Here is a 14,218-nt window from a genome sequence, read left to right as displayed (position 1 = left end):
TTCCTAAATATGTTTTGTGTGTGTGCTCATACATACATTGACATCTATTTGGTTTTTTTGGTTTGTTTTGCCTTTTTGACAAAGGGCAAGATGGTGCCCCATCCTTTTCTCTGTAACTTGCTATTTCTGCTTAAGGATCATGGCCATCTCTTTCGGTCAGCCCAGGCAGAAGGTGCATGCTCTGTAACAGGTGCATGACTGTGCACTCGAGGGAGTACTTCGATTTGCTCAACCACATCCCACTCCAGACCACTAGGGCAACTTCTATCTTTTCTGTTTCCTTATTCAGTGCTGAACATCTTCATACTCATATTTGAAAATCTAAGGAACAGATTTTAAAGAGTGAGGTTACTGTACCGAAAGGTGTTTGTGAATGTATAATAAATATTTCCAGAATTCCTTGCAAGATGGTTGTAGCGATCAACACTCCCACACCAGTGTATGAGAATGACATTTTCCCCGCATCAGAGATGTCCCACTCTTTTTGAGCAATGTGAGTCTAATGAGTGAAAACAATATTGCATTTTTAAAATGTTGCATTTCTCCATGACAAGTAAGATGTCTTTGAATATCCTTTGTCCATTTTAGATGACATTTTTTGCCTTTTACTTATCAATTTATAGGAGATCTTCATATATTGAAAAATATTAACTCTGTTGGTCTTATATGCAATGTTTCCCCTCAAATCTTTTGATTCTATTTATGGTTTCTTTGCTATACAAAAATTTAAGTATATTGCAAAGTTAGCTATTTCTCCTATTTCTTAAGGCAGCTAGGTTTCCTGTCTTGCCTAAGAAGATTCTCTCCATCCAATGTTGTTTTCCTAAAACGCCTTCTGTTATTTTTCACTTTGCTTTTTACATTTTGATTCTTAATTCACTTTGAATATTTTTTTAAATGGTGTGATTAATATAGTCCAGTTTAGATTTTCTTCCAGATATATAATACCATTTACTTCTCACTAAAATAAAATGGCACTATAAGTATTACATTTCCATGTAAACTTGGGTATGTTTCTCAATATTCTATCCTGTATCATTGTTCTCTTGTGGTTCATTGCCCTGTTTCATCTTTGTTGTCTGTTGTATTGTTTTTTGTTGTTGTTTGTTCGCTTCTGTGGTAATGCCACACAGTTTTTATTATGGTAGCTTTACAGTAAGTTTAGATAATTTCCCTCCTCAAGGATATATTGCATTGTTTTGACATTTGTTCTTCCATTAAGAACTCAAAAAATGTATTTTTTTTCAAAACTGTTGGGATCCTAACTAAAATTGGATTGAATATATGTGTTAATTTGGCAAGAATGAACATTTTTGTGGTTTTCCATGTTTCTGTTCAGGAGTCTAAAATTTCTCTTGACTTATTCTCAATAACACAGGTAGCTTTATTCATACAGGTGCTGTATTTGTTCTGTTAACTCTGTGGTTAGATATTTTATAATTTGTCTTTGAAGTAAATATTTCATTTCTGTGTTTTCTTTTTTATTTTACTTCTAAATGGTTAGTGCTGATGCAGAGAAAAGCCATTGATTTCATCAGGACCTTCAAAGAAAGGCATAACTGAGGAGATTTGTTTCCCAAATCTTAGCTCAAGTCAATATGAGGAGAACTGGGCTTCAATTTGGTCCAGTTGGTGATGAGAGTAGAGATCACTGGCTGGCTCCCACGGCCCCTTGGGCAGCGGGCAGCCTCCTCCCAGCCGGCCCCTCTTCAGGGTCCTCGCATGGCCTGCTCAGGAGGCAGCATGATCAAGGGTCAGCTTGGCTGAGTGGGTGAGGCATCCAACTGATCGCTCCCTGTGTGCTGGGTTCCTGCAGCCAAGTACTCTGACTCACTCCACCTGTTTTTCCATCTATAAACCAGGGATCATAAACCTGGACTCCAAGAGCTTCACACAGCATAGGAACCCAATAAAGTTCCCTTTCTCTTTCACCTCCCTTAATCAGACTAAATCTAATCATTCACTAGCACCCATATCTACCCTTCTGCAGTTCGCCATCCCTGTAAATTGGCAAGTCCTTGGGGCACATTCAGAGGCCCCTGTGTTGAAAGGGAAGATGCCTTCCCTCTGCTCCCGCTGCTGGCATCAGAATGGAATTGGAGTTCTCAGAATCACTGTCTCCTACTCATCAGCCGCAGGGCTGCCCTCCGAAACTGAGCAAGTGCAGAGTTGGTTTCCAGGACAGTGGACCTCCTGACTTCCTCACAACAGCAGGTCTCTCCTGACGATGCCTCTTGTTTGCAGGCCCCTGATGGACAGATGTGAGAGGACACTACCTGCATCCGGCCACTGGTCTTGTCAATCCACATTCCTGGAAATGACTTTGGCTTCTCTCCCTGCCCTTGTGGGGCCCAGATAAAGTTTACGGTGGCTTCAGGAGAGTGGATTGTCTCCCTGCCTGCTGGAAGAGGCTGGAACGACTCAGGGGTCTCAACCATGGTGGCTGCTACTACTGTGATTCCTTCCTTCCTTCCTTCCTTCCTTCCTTCCTTCCTTCCTTCCTTCCTTCCTTCCTTCCTTCCTTCCTTCCTTCCTTCCGTCATTCTTTCCTTCCTTCCATCCTTCCTTCCTTCCTTCCGTCATTCCTTCCTTCCTTCCTTCCTTCCTTCCTTCCTTCCTTCCTTCCTTCTTTCCCTTGTGAGCTTACTGATTCAGTCTTTCATTTGCTAGCTATTTAGGGAGCACTGCCAAGTATTCTAAGCCCTGGATGAGACACAAAAGGATTGTATTAGTCAGGTTTCTTCAGAAAAACAGAACCAATAGGAGAAATGGAGATATATATATATATATATATATATATATATATATAGAGAGAGAGAGAGAGAGAGAGAGAGAGAGAGAGAGAGAAGGTGTTTTTTAAAAAATAGGAATTACTCACGAGGCTATGGAGGTCAAGATATCCCACTATCTGTGATCCGCAAGTGGATAACCAAGAAAGCTGGCGGGGTCATTCAGCCTGAGTCTGAAAGCTTGAGAATCTGGGGGCTGACTGGGATCAGCCCTGGTCTGAATCTGCAAGCCTGAGAGCCAGGAGCACTGATGTCCAAGGGCAGGAGAAGACAGATGGCCCCACTCCCCACTCACACAAGGAGAGCAAATGTACCCTTCGAACTTTTTTCTCTTTGGTCCTTCAACAGAGCGGATGGTACCTAACCACATTATTCAGCCCATTGATTCAAATGCTAATCTCCCCCAGAGACACCCTCTCAGACAGGAATAATGCATCCCAGCTATCTGGGCATCCCTGGGCTCAGTCGAGTTGACACGTAAAATTCATCATCACCAGGGTGGAAACTTGGACGGTTCATCACAATAGATGTTTGTCAACCGAAGGAATGAACATCAAGGTTCTTACCCTCCAGGGAAGCACAGCAGAGCTGGGAGGATGGAAATCAGACCTCCCGTGTCACTGGTTGGGGAGAAGCTGAGGGTGAGCCAAGCCCGTTGGGGAGGAGGTGAGGGCAATAGTGAGAACGAAGGTGCTGATGGAGGCAGAGTGGCAGGTGTGGGAGTCGGAGCTGAGGGTTCAGTTTATCACTGGCTGTGTGACCTCGGGCAGGTAACTTTGCTTCCTTGCATCTCTGTTTTGTTATCTGTACAGTCAGGCAAGGCTGTGTGAAATGGGCCTGGCTCCGGACTGCACTGCGGGTGGAGACGAACCACTGACATGCTTTCCCACAGCACAGGTATGAATAAGCATGGCTTTCCTCCCACTCTTCCCAGCTGAGTTTCTGAGGGCAACCCTGCAGCTGCCAGGGTTCCTTCTGCTTCCTCCCCAGACAGGTATGTTTTCTTTCTCTGGGGTTGGTAAGACCCTCTCTGCGTTTTATGTGCAGATAGTCCTGTTGTGCCTGGCACCATGGATCCTCTTTCTGGTTTTCACTTGCTGTGGATTTTTCTTAATTTTTATATCCATTATCATTTTGCTTAGATTTTGGAAGGGTGTGGAAAGTCTAAGTACCATTCCCCACTAAGAGGCACCAGAGCTTCTTGGTGTAAAGTTGGATTGTCCAACTCCAGGTCCTGAGCAGGAAATGTACAAGAAGAGTCTGGAATCTCTTGCCATGCTGGAATTAAAACGTGATCAAAGACTTCTAGGAGAGAGGGGCCAATTTGAAGGGCCCCTGCACTATCCTAGGATGGGATAACTTTAGCCTCAGAAAGAATACTGGCTGCAGTGGATTGAAATACAGCAAATGTGTAAAAGCTATGAGTTCAAAATGACACTACTAGTTCTTTTTGGAGGTGGCTAGTGTACCAGTTCATTATTCTGAAAATTGATTAAAAAAGGGAAAGAATACAATATTTATCTTGCCTTCCCTCTAAAGACCATAGCTCAGGATAATAAAAGGGTTGATGAGAAGAAGTTCTTTTTAGAAGGTCAAAGCTAACAAGTGCAAGAGGAATGATAAAATGGAAAAATTAACCTTTTGTAATACCAAATGAAACACTCTATCTCGGCAATGATCGTGAATGTCTGCTAAGACTTGCAAAGGACAGACTGATGTGGTCACCTACACTGGACAGACCAGGCAGATGCAACCTTATACTGAAGAATTTTAACATCACCAAACAGGCACGGTGCACCCCTGACATAGTAGGAAGTACCCAGGCACCACCTGGCAGGTGTTCTCGCCAAAAATAACGTGACTGGAATTTAATCAAGCTTCTAGAACTAAGTTTCCAAGATATATGTGGGAGAGATGAACGTGTAAGCAACATCAATCAGTCAGAGCCATAATTTGGGAAATTCTACAGGAAAATTTTACCCAGTTTCTTAGAGAACTTAATGGCGGTCAGGTGGAGAGAATCACTAGGGATTAAAAGAGAATTAAGCAACATCCAAAAAAAAATGCAGTGTTGAGGCCAGGCACAGTGGCTCACACCTGTAATCCCAGCACTTTGGGAGGCTGAGGCAAGCGGATCACCTGAGGTCAGGAGTTCGAGACCAGCCCGGCCAACAAGGCAAATCCCTGTCTCTACTAAAAATACAAAAAAAATTAGCCAGGCGTAGTGGTGCATGCCTGTAATCCCAGCTACTCCTGAGGCCGAAGCAGGAGAATCACTTGAACCTGGGAGGCAGAGGTTGCAGTGAACTGAGATCACACCACTGCACTCCAGCCTGGGCAATAAGAGTGAGACTCCATCTCAAAAACAAACAAACAAACAAACAAACAAACAAACAAACAAAAAACCTGTTGGATCCTTTATTTGGATTCTAACAAACCAATTGTTAAATGACATTATGGGGAAAAAAAATGAACATAGACTGGGTATTGGATGCTACTAATATTACATAAATATGGTTTATTTCATTGAATGTGATTATAGCTTTACATTTTTTAAAAGTCCTTATGTAATAGAAATTCATACTGATAAAACAGCCCAGAATTTCTGCCTGGACAGTAACTGATATCCTGGTTCTCCTTCGGTGATCTTCATGCTTTGAGCAACACCAGCGTCCACATGGTTGGGAAGGCAATGCATTTGAGCATCTTCCTCTGCGCTTTCCTCCCTCACACCCCTCCTTCCATACTCCTCTCATTCCACTGCCTATTGATGTCCAGACTATGTCTATTTCCTTTCATCTCTAATCCGCCATTCACATGCATCCTGTGGTGGAAGGGGAAGAAAGTGCCAGGAAGGCACATCTGAGTCAGAGGAGCTGGCAGGAGTCACTTCAGCCTGTATTTGTTTCAAGGGTGAGGACCAGTCAGGTGGCTGGTTCTGGAAGCAAGGCACTCTGGGAAACGTAGTCCTCAGCTGGGCAACTGTCTCCATGGAAACAAAGCCACTTGTGGAGGCTGGTGCATGAGGTCATGTGTGCAGAGAGCTTAGAAGCGTGCCTGGCTCCCAAATGATGCGTGCACTGAGGGTGGAGAAGCAGCAGAGGGGAACCTGCTGGAGCTTTGGCAGGGATGGAGGGAAGTGGCGGCACGCTGCCGTGGCCATCGTTGGATTCTTCACAGTGTTACCGTGGACTTGTTGCTTTAAAAAATACAGATGCCAGTTTCACTTAAGGATGTCCCTGACAAAGCTGTATGAATTAATTTTATTCAGCCTCAACTCTTGCATACACAACTTTTTGTGACAAAATGGAAGCTGTGCATGAAGCACTTTTGCTTCATAGTTGTCTTGAGGAAAAACCCTTGAGCAATTTCTTCAGCTGAACTCATCACTTTTTTATGGACAGCCATTTCACTTGAAAGTACAAGTGGCAAACGATTCAGACTTGAGTATTTAGTAGACATTTTCTTGAAAGCAGGTGAAGTAAGCTTGTCACTTCAAGGAGAAAAAAATGACATTTGTTACCAACAATAAAAATTTGATCTTTCAAGTGAAAATTAGAATTTGGGAAAATCTATATCCACTACTATGAGTTTGGCCATTTCCTAATAATTAAACATTCTTCTGATAAAACCTATGGTAACGTTAGTGGTCAGGATCTTTTGCTATTTAAGAGAAATGTGCTAACATTTGGAAGCTTGGCATGACTCAGTAAACCAATGTTTTCCAAATGACTGGTGCATGATGGTACAAAATCACGCATGAAGAAAGATCCATCCAAGAGAGAACAAAGGAGTTTATGTAACAGAATAAAAAATAATTCCATGATATGATTTCGGATTCCAGGTTGCAGCAAATCTAAAATCTAAAACCATTTATCAATTTTGGGTCTCATATGAAAGAAGAATAGGCACAATTATCTGAAAAAGACAATTAAAATACTCCCTTCTTTTCCAACTACATATTTGTATGAGACCGCATTTTCTTCGTATACTACAACCAATGTATCTCAGCAGATTGAAAGAGGAGACCACACGAGAATCTAGCTGTCCTCTATTAAGACAGACATTAAAGAGATTTGCATAAACAAAAACAATGGCATTTTTCTACTTTTTTTGTTTTATAAAAAAAGTTATTTTTTAATAAAAATATGTAATGGGTTTAAAGATGAGTTAAAATAAGTATTTTACACATTTACCAAGTTCAATTTATAACCCAGTAAATATGGATAAACAACCCACATCAACAATAATGATAATTCAAACTCTAAATTGATAAATATAATAAATAATAAACATAAATATGTAAAAATAAGAAATAATAGGACAAGAATTTGTTAGGAATGAGACCAAAAAGTTTAAGAGCTATGAATAAAACCACACTTGGCGTTTTCCAGCTTGCCTGCCTGCTTTCTAATTGGGACGGCAGTTGCATTGTCTCATCAGCGACTCACATTCCAGGAACTGATGGGGACTAATCACGCAGGGACCAGGCCCAGGTCACACAGTGAGAACTCATTCCACTGGCACAGGCAGTGCCCTGAGCTCTGCCCATGGAGTTAGGTGTTTGCACAGGTGAAGAGCAATGTCACCATCCGCACAGAGAGGAGAGGGGCGGGTGGAAAGGCAGTGCCAGTCACTAAGAATTGCTGACACTTATCAGGTGCCTACCAGGAAACAGCCCCTTTGTCCTCATAAGGCATTTATCAGGTACTTAGGTAAGGACTTACCCAATACCAGTCTTGTGCTGTGCTGTGCTGGCAGTAACCAGGGAGAGATGAGTTGGAGAGGGCGGGGCCTCTCTGCCGCTGTCTCCAGAGAAGCAGAAGGGCTGGGGGCTGGCTTCCTACGTGATGGTACCAGCTGCCTGGGTGCGTATCCCTGTTCTGCCACCTGCTACTCTGTGAACATCAACAGGTGGCTTATCTTCTCTGGGCTTCACTTTCCTCATCTGTAAAATGGGATAATGGTGAGGGTTAAATGCATTAACATACATAGCAAATCCCCTTAGGGCAATGCCTGGCATGAAAAGAGCATGATATGTTTGCTCTTGACTGACTGTTGTTTTTTCTGTCTGTCCACGCACCTCCCCGGTCACCCCTGCCTCGCAGGCAAAGACTATCTGCCACCACGAGGCTGAAATGCCAGAGATTTATTTTCCCAGCCTCCCTTTTCCCATGTCTAGACAACGAGACCTGAGCGGGAGTCTGCTGGATGGAAACCTCCTTTCTTTCTTGCCTTTGGTCACAGTTTTGTGAGGACATGGTGTTGGGGGCAGGGAACAGGTCACAAGACGTGGGTCTTCTGCCCACCGTGGGAAGCCAAGAGAGTCACAGGGAAGCCGACCCAGGCCCTGGCAGTGCCAGTCTGATGAATTAACTGAGCCTGGGTTCACCTGGCTCCTGTCACAGTGAAAGCTGGGAGGTTGTACCATTTGCCCAAGGCCAGACAGCTTGAAAGTGGTGGCATGAGATTTCAATCTGGGTCTCCAGGTCTGGGGAGATGGGCCAGATAAATATAGAATACTCATTTGAATTTGGCTTTAAATTTCCATTTATTTTTATTTGCTAAGTCTGGCAATCTTACAGAGTGAGGACCCTGCTTTTCTGTCACACTGCAGAGCTGCCCTGAATCCCCCCAGCATGCCAGCCACCTGCACATCAAGGGACAGAAATGGACCATGTGGTGGGCCAAGAGTGTCTTTCCCCAAGCTAGAGAGGACAGAGAAGTGACAGGCATATCAGTTCATGCCACAGCTTCACCAGGGTAAGTTCATTAACTTCGGAACCTCACTCTTCCTCAAGCTGACAAAAATATTAGTACTTTAAAAAAAATGGCCGGGCACAGTGGCTAGTGCTTGTAATCACAGCACTTTGGGAGGCCAAGGCGGGCCGATCACCTGAGGTCAGGAGTTCGAGACCAGCCTGGCCAACATGGTGAAACCCCATCTCTACTACAAATACAAAAATTAGCCGGACATTGCAGGCGGGCGCCTGTAATCCCAGCTACTTGGGAGGCTGAGGCAGGTGAATCGCTTGAACCCAGGAAGCGGAGGTTGCCGTGAGCCGAGATGGCACCACTGCACTCCATCCTGGGCAACAGAGCAAGACTCCGTCTCAAAAAAAAAAAAAAGAAAAAGAAAAAAATGAGATAATATCTGTAAAATGGTTAGCACAGTTACTGCAGGAAGTGCTCCATAAAAGCATCTTTCTCCTCCTTCTCTTCTTTGTGATGTCATTATGTATTATTACTATTATTGTCATCATAACTGCTGTTTTTATTATTAGCCTGCAGCTAAGGCCTCTCCCTTGAAGCGGCCTCTCTTTATACTGCCAGCAGAGGGCGCCATTGTCTGACAAAGAAGCCCAGTGGCCTCCAACCACCTTCAGCCAGGCTGCAGTCACTTAATAATACCTCTGGGATCAGGTTTCTCAGCCTGGCCCGGGGGCACTGCGGGAGCCTCTGGACCTCAGGTCATAACTCAGTTTGTCAGGTCTCAGCCCACGGCTGCCCTCCTTACTGGTACAGTCCTGTCCAAGGAGCCTGGGCCTGCATGGCTGTTTGGGGCTTTTTCTCATAATGCCACGGTCTTTTCACCATCTGCTGTTTTCACCCCTTATCAGGCCACACCCCCGTTTTTTCATAAAAGCCCCCAGGGAAATGAGTAGAGGAGTCTCTGCTTATCTGCTGTCCGTGGGCCTGCTGGTTCCTTTCTCCAGGCTGGTTCAGCCTGGCAGAGTCAGGTGGCACTGAGCTGGAATCCCTGGTTCTCCACTCCCCTGCTGTGCCACCCGGGGCATGTGGGGCCACCCTTCTGAGCCTCAGTTTCCTTCTCTGAAAAAATGAGATCGCTTCATCTGAGCTGGAGGAGTCAGGGTAAGCGAAAGTGCTGCTCACACCCGGGGGGCTCAGTCAGTGAGCCATGTCTCAGTTCCTTCCCCAGAGTCAGAGACCCATCCATTACGGTTTCTGCAGGGAAGGCTGGAGGGGGCCTGGCCACACCTGGTGACAGGCTGCTGGTGACAATAATAACGCATTAATCAGTCATCGTTTCCAAAGAAATGGTCACACTTACTGTTGCTTTATCCTTACAAGAACTCTGTGTAATGAGATGGAATTTTATATCCGTTGTACAGCAAAAGCGTCGAGTCGCATTGGGGTGAGAGCATCTCTTCAAATGAAGGGTGAATGCCTTTCAGAGTTGCAGGCTTCTGCTCACCGACCTCCCCTCTGGCCCATCCGTGTGGGTAGCTGGCGGCCAGCTGGTAGTTTCTGGGTGTCCAGAGCGTCGCATGGCTTTTTCCAGACATCCTTCCATGCAATCCTCACAGCAGGCTTATGGGGTCCAGATGATTTCTATTTTTATTTTACAGATGAGGAAACTGAGGCTGAAGGGAGTCAAGAAACCGGTGAAGAAGCAGGGGTGGGAATCCAGTCTCCTGCTCTTGGGCACCAGACCATGAGAAGCGGGTGACCGAGAGGAGTAGGGGGCCTTGCTCCTCAGGAGACAGAGGTCTAACCGGACCCTCCATGTGACGCTCTGAGCTTCCACCTCCCCATTTGCAAAGAAGAACTATTTTTCCTGCCAACTTCATAGGATTATTTGGAAGCTCATTTGAAAGACTCTGTAGAAAATTATTTCCTAAACCAAATTGGAAGGCAGGAACTTTAGCTTGAGCCCACTCAGGAATTTGGGCAAGCCTGGGCCTGTTTGGGATGTGTCTGGGCAGGCCCTCCAAGAGTCCACCTAGTGAGATTTTTTGTTGTCTTTGATTGAAGGAGAATGCGGAAGTGGTTTTGCACACTTCCTGCAAAGGAAGGTGGGGGACAGGATCCCCTGGGTCTGTATTGCACAGCGTCCTGCCGGCTCAGCCCTGTGAACCTGTGGATGGCAAGGAGGTCCAGGGGATCCCTGGGGTGACAGCACTCCCAGAACGTGTGTGGAACCAGGGCACAAAGTTACTTAGTGACGGCGTGCCTCATGAGGCGACTGGAACAGGCAAGGGGACTGTGGGGAGAGCTCCTGCGGGGAGACCCTCCTCTGGGACTCCTAAAGATGTGCCTGTACCTGGAGGGGCAGGGCCAGAGCATGTGGCCGGTACAGGTGGAGGCACAGCTGAAACGAAAGACGGTTACTGCTATCAAGTTGACGCCATGGTCAGGTCTGGAGAAAGCTGAAGATCCCGTTTAAAGGGCCATGGCAATGTCTGGGCTTGCTTTTCATTCCAAGGAGTAAATACAAAAGAGGAGGCCATTTTCTGACTGAATCTGTAGAGACTGAGTATGAATGAGGTGAACGGCTTTGCCCCTGTTGCAGGGGAAAATCAGAGTGTTAGATTTGTAGTTACTGTATTTGTAGTTCTGCCTTCAAAGTTCGACCCCACCTGTGCACACAAGGGGATCTCGATTTTCAGAGCCTCTGCTTCTCTCACCTGCAAAATAGAGGTCAAAGTGCACCAGTCCCAACTTGTGGGGCTACTTCATGAGATATTGCATGGATGTGCCCGCCAGAGCAGGTGGTACTTGCTCATCTTGTCTCATTTTACTCTTTCTTCCTTCCCTTCCCGCACCCCTTCCCATCCCTTCCCACTTTATTCATTCAGAATAACCTGTAATGCCCTATGTGGTCATTTTGGCTGTGCTGGTAGCCAGAGTAGACTTACTCTTTGTTAAGCCAATTCACAGTCATTGTGACAATTAGAAGCAAATGTGCATTCAAGAAATAATCATCTCAGTGCATCTGGTAGGCACAGTTTCAATGCAGCTGGTCTGTTCCCTTACAAAAACAAGATAGGCCAGGAACCTCTCTGGACCCATCTGGTTTTCATTAGTTTCCCCATGAAACCAGATTTTTGCTCCATTTAGTTACCATCATTGACCACAGTAACTTGCTCTTTCCAAGCCAGAGCTTTTACATCCCCCTTTCCTGGAGAGGCCAGTTGAAGATCAGAACTTAAGAGAAATCAGAGTCTCCTGCTGAAAAAGGCCACCGTGTGGTATATGTTTGCTAGTGGGAGATTAGGAAGATGGTGCACAGAACACCATCAATGACGAATCCACTGGGGAAGATGGTGCAAGGTAGGAGGAGCTAGGCTTCCATGTTTGCCAAAATATGACATCCGCCACTGCCAAAGGACAAGAGTAAGATGCAGTTCCCTGCGAAATCCCTTTCCTGTCCAAGAAGACAATAAAATCATGTAGTGTTTCATTTAAACCACCAGGAGCCTCTGCCACATAATATCAGCCATATCTGCATAAGGACTAGATACGGTGGATCCCTGGGATGGAGGGGCTGGTGTTCATTTCAAAATGTTGCTTCCTCTTGTTCTAATACCGTGTGTGTAATACAGAAAACCAATCATAGTGTAGTGAAGGAAGTCACATTTCATCAAGGTCTATTTGCTATTCTTTCTTTCTCCAGCCATGAACAAGCTATTTTAGAAGTACAGTTGATGATCTAGAAATAAGATGAAAGAGGATGGAAGGTGGTAACTCTGGGCTATCCCTCTGTCCATTCAGAGAGTGAATCTGAGGATGGCCTGAGAGGTGGCAGTTTAGGAGGAGGCAGGAAAAGGGGCCCCCACTGATGGTGAGGGAGTCCTGAACTGGGCAGCCAGCCAGGGCTTCCCTATCCTCACCTTATTCCTCCCTCAGAATAGCCCTTGAGGCACACGGTAGCATGGGGTGGTAGCTGAGCACCCTGATGTTTAGAGCCAGTGGGACCTGGGTTTCGATCCCAGCATCACCATTTACTAGCTGTCAGATGTTAGGCAAGCTTTTTAAACCTGTCCAAGCCTCAGTTTTCCCATCTGCAAAATGGGGTAATGTTCACTTCTTCTTGGGTCAGTTGTGATGTTATGTAAGCTAACAACTACAGGGAGTGCCCAGTACTGCGGAGTCATCATTGTGATCATTTACAGTAGGGGAATTCGGAGTTGGTGAGGGGAGGCCCTTTCTGTTACTCCGTGCCCACTCCACCGGTCCTTCTTTCCAACCAGTCATCAAATCCCATTAAGACTTCCTTGAGACCAGGCATGGTGGCTCATGCCTGTAATGCGAGCACTTTGGGAGGCTGAGGCAGGAGAATCACTTAAGTCCAGGAGCTTAAGACCAACCTGGGCAACACAGAGAGACCCAAACTCTACAAAAAGAAGAGGAAGAAGGAGAAGGAGAAGAAACGTTGAGCATGGTGGCAAGTGCCTGTGGTCCCAGCTACTTGGGAGGCTGAGTCGGGAGGGGACCTGGGAGGTTGAGGCTGCAGTGAGCCACGATTGCACCACTGCATTCCAACCTGGGCAACAGAGTGAGACTATGGCTCAAAAAAAAAAAAAAAAAAAAAAAGAGAGAGAGAGAGACTTATTTGAAAATATCTTTCAAATCTATCCCCTCCTTTCCATCCACTCTCCTATCACCTGGGTTCATTCACACGGATGCCACCTGGAGTTGTCAGTGACCCCGACTGGTCTCCTTTCTCCACTCCTGTCTTGTCTACCCCTCACAGAGCAACCAGAAGGTCTGCCACAGATCTGACTATATCCTCCACTTAAATTCATCTTGTGGTTTTTGTCACCTTCCAGACAAGACCACAGTGCCTTAGCAGGAGAATTGTGCTTATCAGAAATCATTCCATTGAAACAGACAGAAAGCCCAGTCACACTGGCTTTAAAAAGTACTAGAAAGGGGTTGGAGGTCCTCTAAGAAGCATATGCCAAGATGGTATTAGACACACAGGAGATTTACTGGGGGGTTCACTGGTGAAGAATTGCCGCCAGGCAGCTGGAGGAGGCAGGGAGGCAGGATGACTCAGGGCTGACCCTGTGGAAGGGAGAGGAGAGGGAGGAGCATTGGGTAGGAGTCTCAGACGGCCACGCAATTTCCAAAACCTTTTGGCCAGGCCAATGGGGAGTCCTAGAGTTTAAGTCACCAGGTGGAGGGGACCCACAGGAATGGAATAGTACTAGGACCCCCAGATGTCAGGCATTGGTTGGGAGCAACCGAAGGTTACTGTGGGGAACATGGCCTGGGCAGATGCAGGGGAGCATGCAGCGGGGCTGTCAGTCAACCATTGTCCCACGGCAGGAGGTCTTAGTGGCACATTGTCATGGCTGCCACAGGGAAACACGTGTGGGCTTGCACAACCAGAAAGCTGAGAATCAGAGCTGCTTCAGGTATGGCTAAGCCCAGGTTTTCAGATGACATCTCCACAATATTCCTCACAATATGGCTCTGCTTTCTTTGATATGGGCTCCATTCTTGCAAAGGCTGTCTCCACGTGGAGGTAAGATGCCATCACCAGTTCCGGAGCCACCTCTTCCCAGGTTAAAATCCAGCTGAAAAGAGCCCTCCTCCTTCTTTCCTAATCATTAGAGCAAATGTCCCAGGAATAGCTCTGATTGGCTCAGACTGGGTCATGTGCCCATCTCTGAACCAAT

The 14,218-nt window shown here is 46.0% G+C and overlaps 1 long non-coding RNA gene across 1 annotated transcript; it reads right to left on the bottom strand.

Annotated features, from left to right (window-relative positions):
• Window positions 1-4,715: 4,715 nt before the first annotated feature.
• LOC140709903 (uncharacterized) lies at window positions 4,716-11,432 on the bottom strand. Its single transcript, XR_012090686.1, has 3 exons — window positions 9,862-11,432; window positions 7,517-7,737; window positions 4,716-6,282 (listed from the first exon to the last, which is right to left on the bottom strand). It is a non-coding gene; the product is annotated as an uncharacterized lncRNA (long non-coding RNA).
• Between the last annotated feature and the right edge of the window lie 2,786 nt (window positions 11,433-14,218).

This window comes from Chlorocebus sabaeus, chromosome 23 (assembly GCF_047675955.1).
Source record: "Chlorocebus sabaeus isolate Y175 chromosome 23, mChlSab1.0.hap1, whole genome shotgun sequence".
Lineage (NCBI taxonomy): Eukaryota > Metazoa > Chordata > Mammalia > Primates > Cercopithecidae > Chlorocebus > Chlorocebus sabaeus.
The sequence above is the reverse complement of the archived record's forward strand: the minus strand, read 5'-3'. Positions and strand labels throughout refer to the sequence as shown.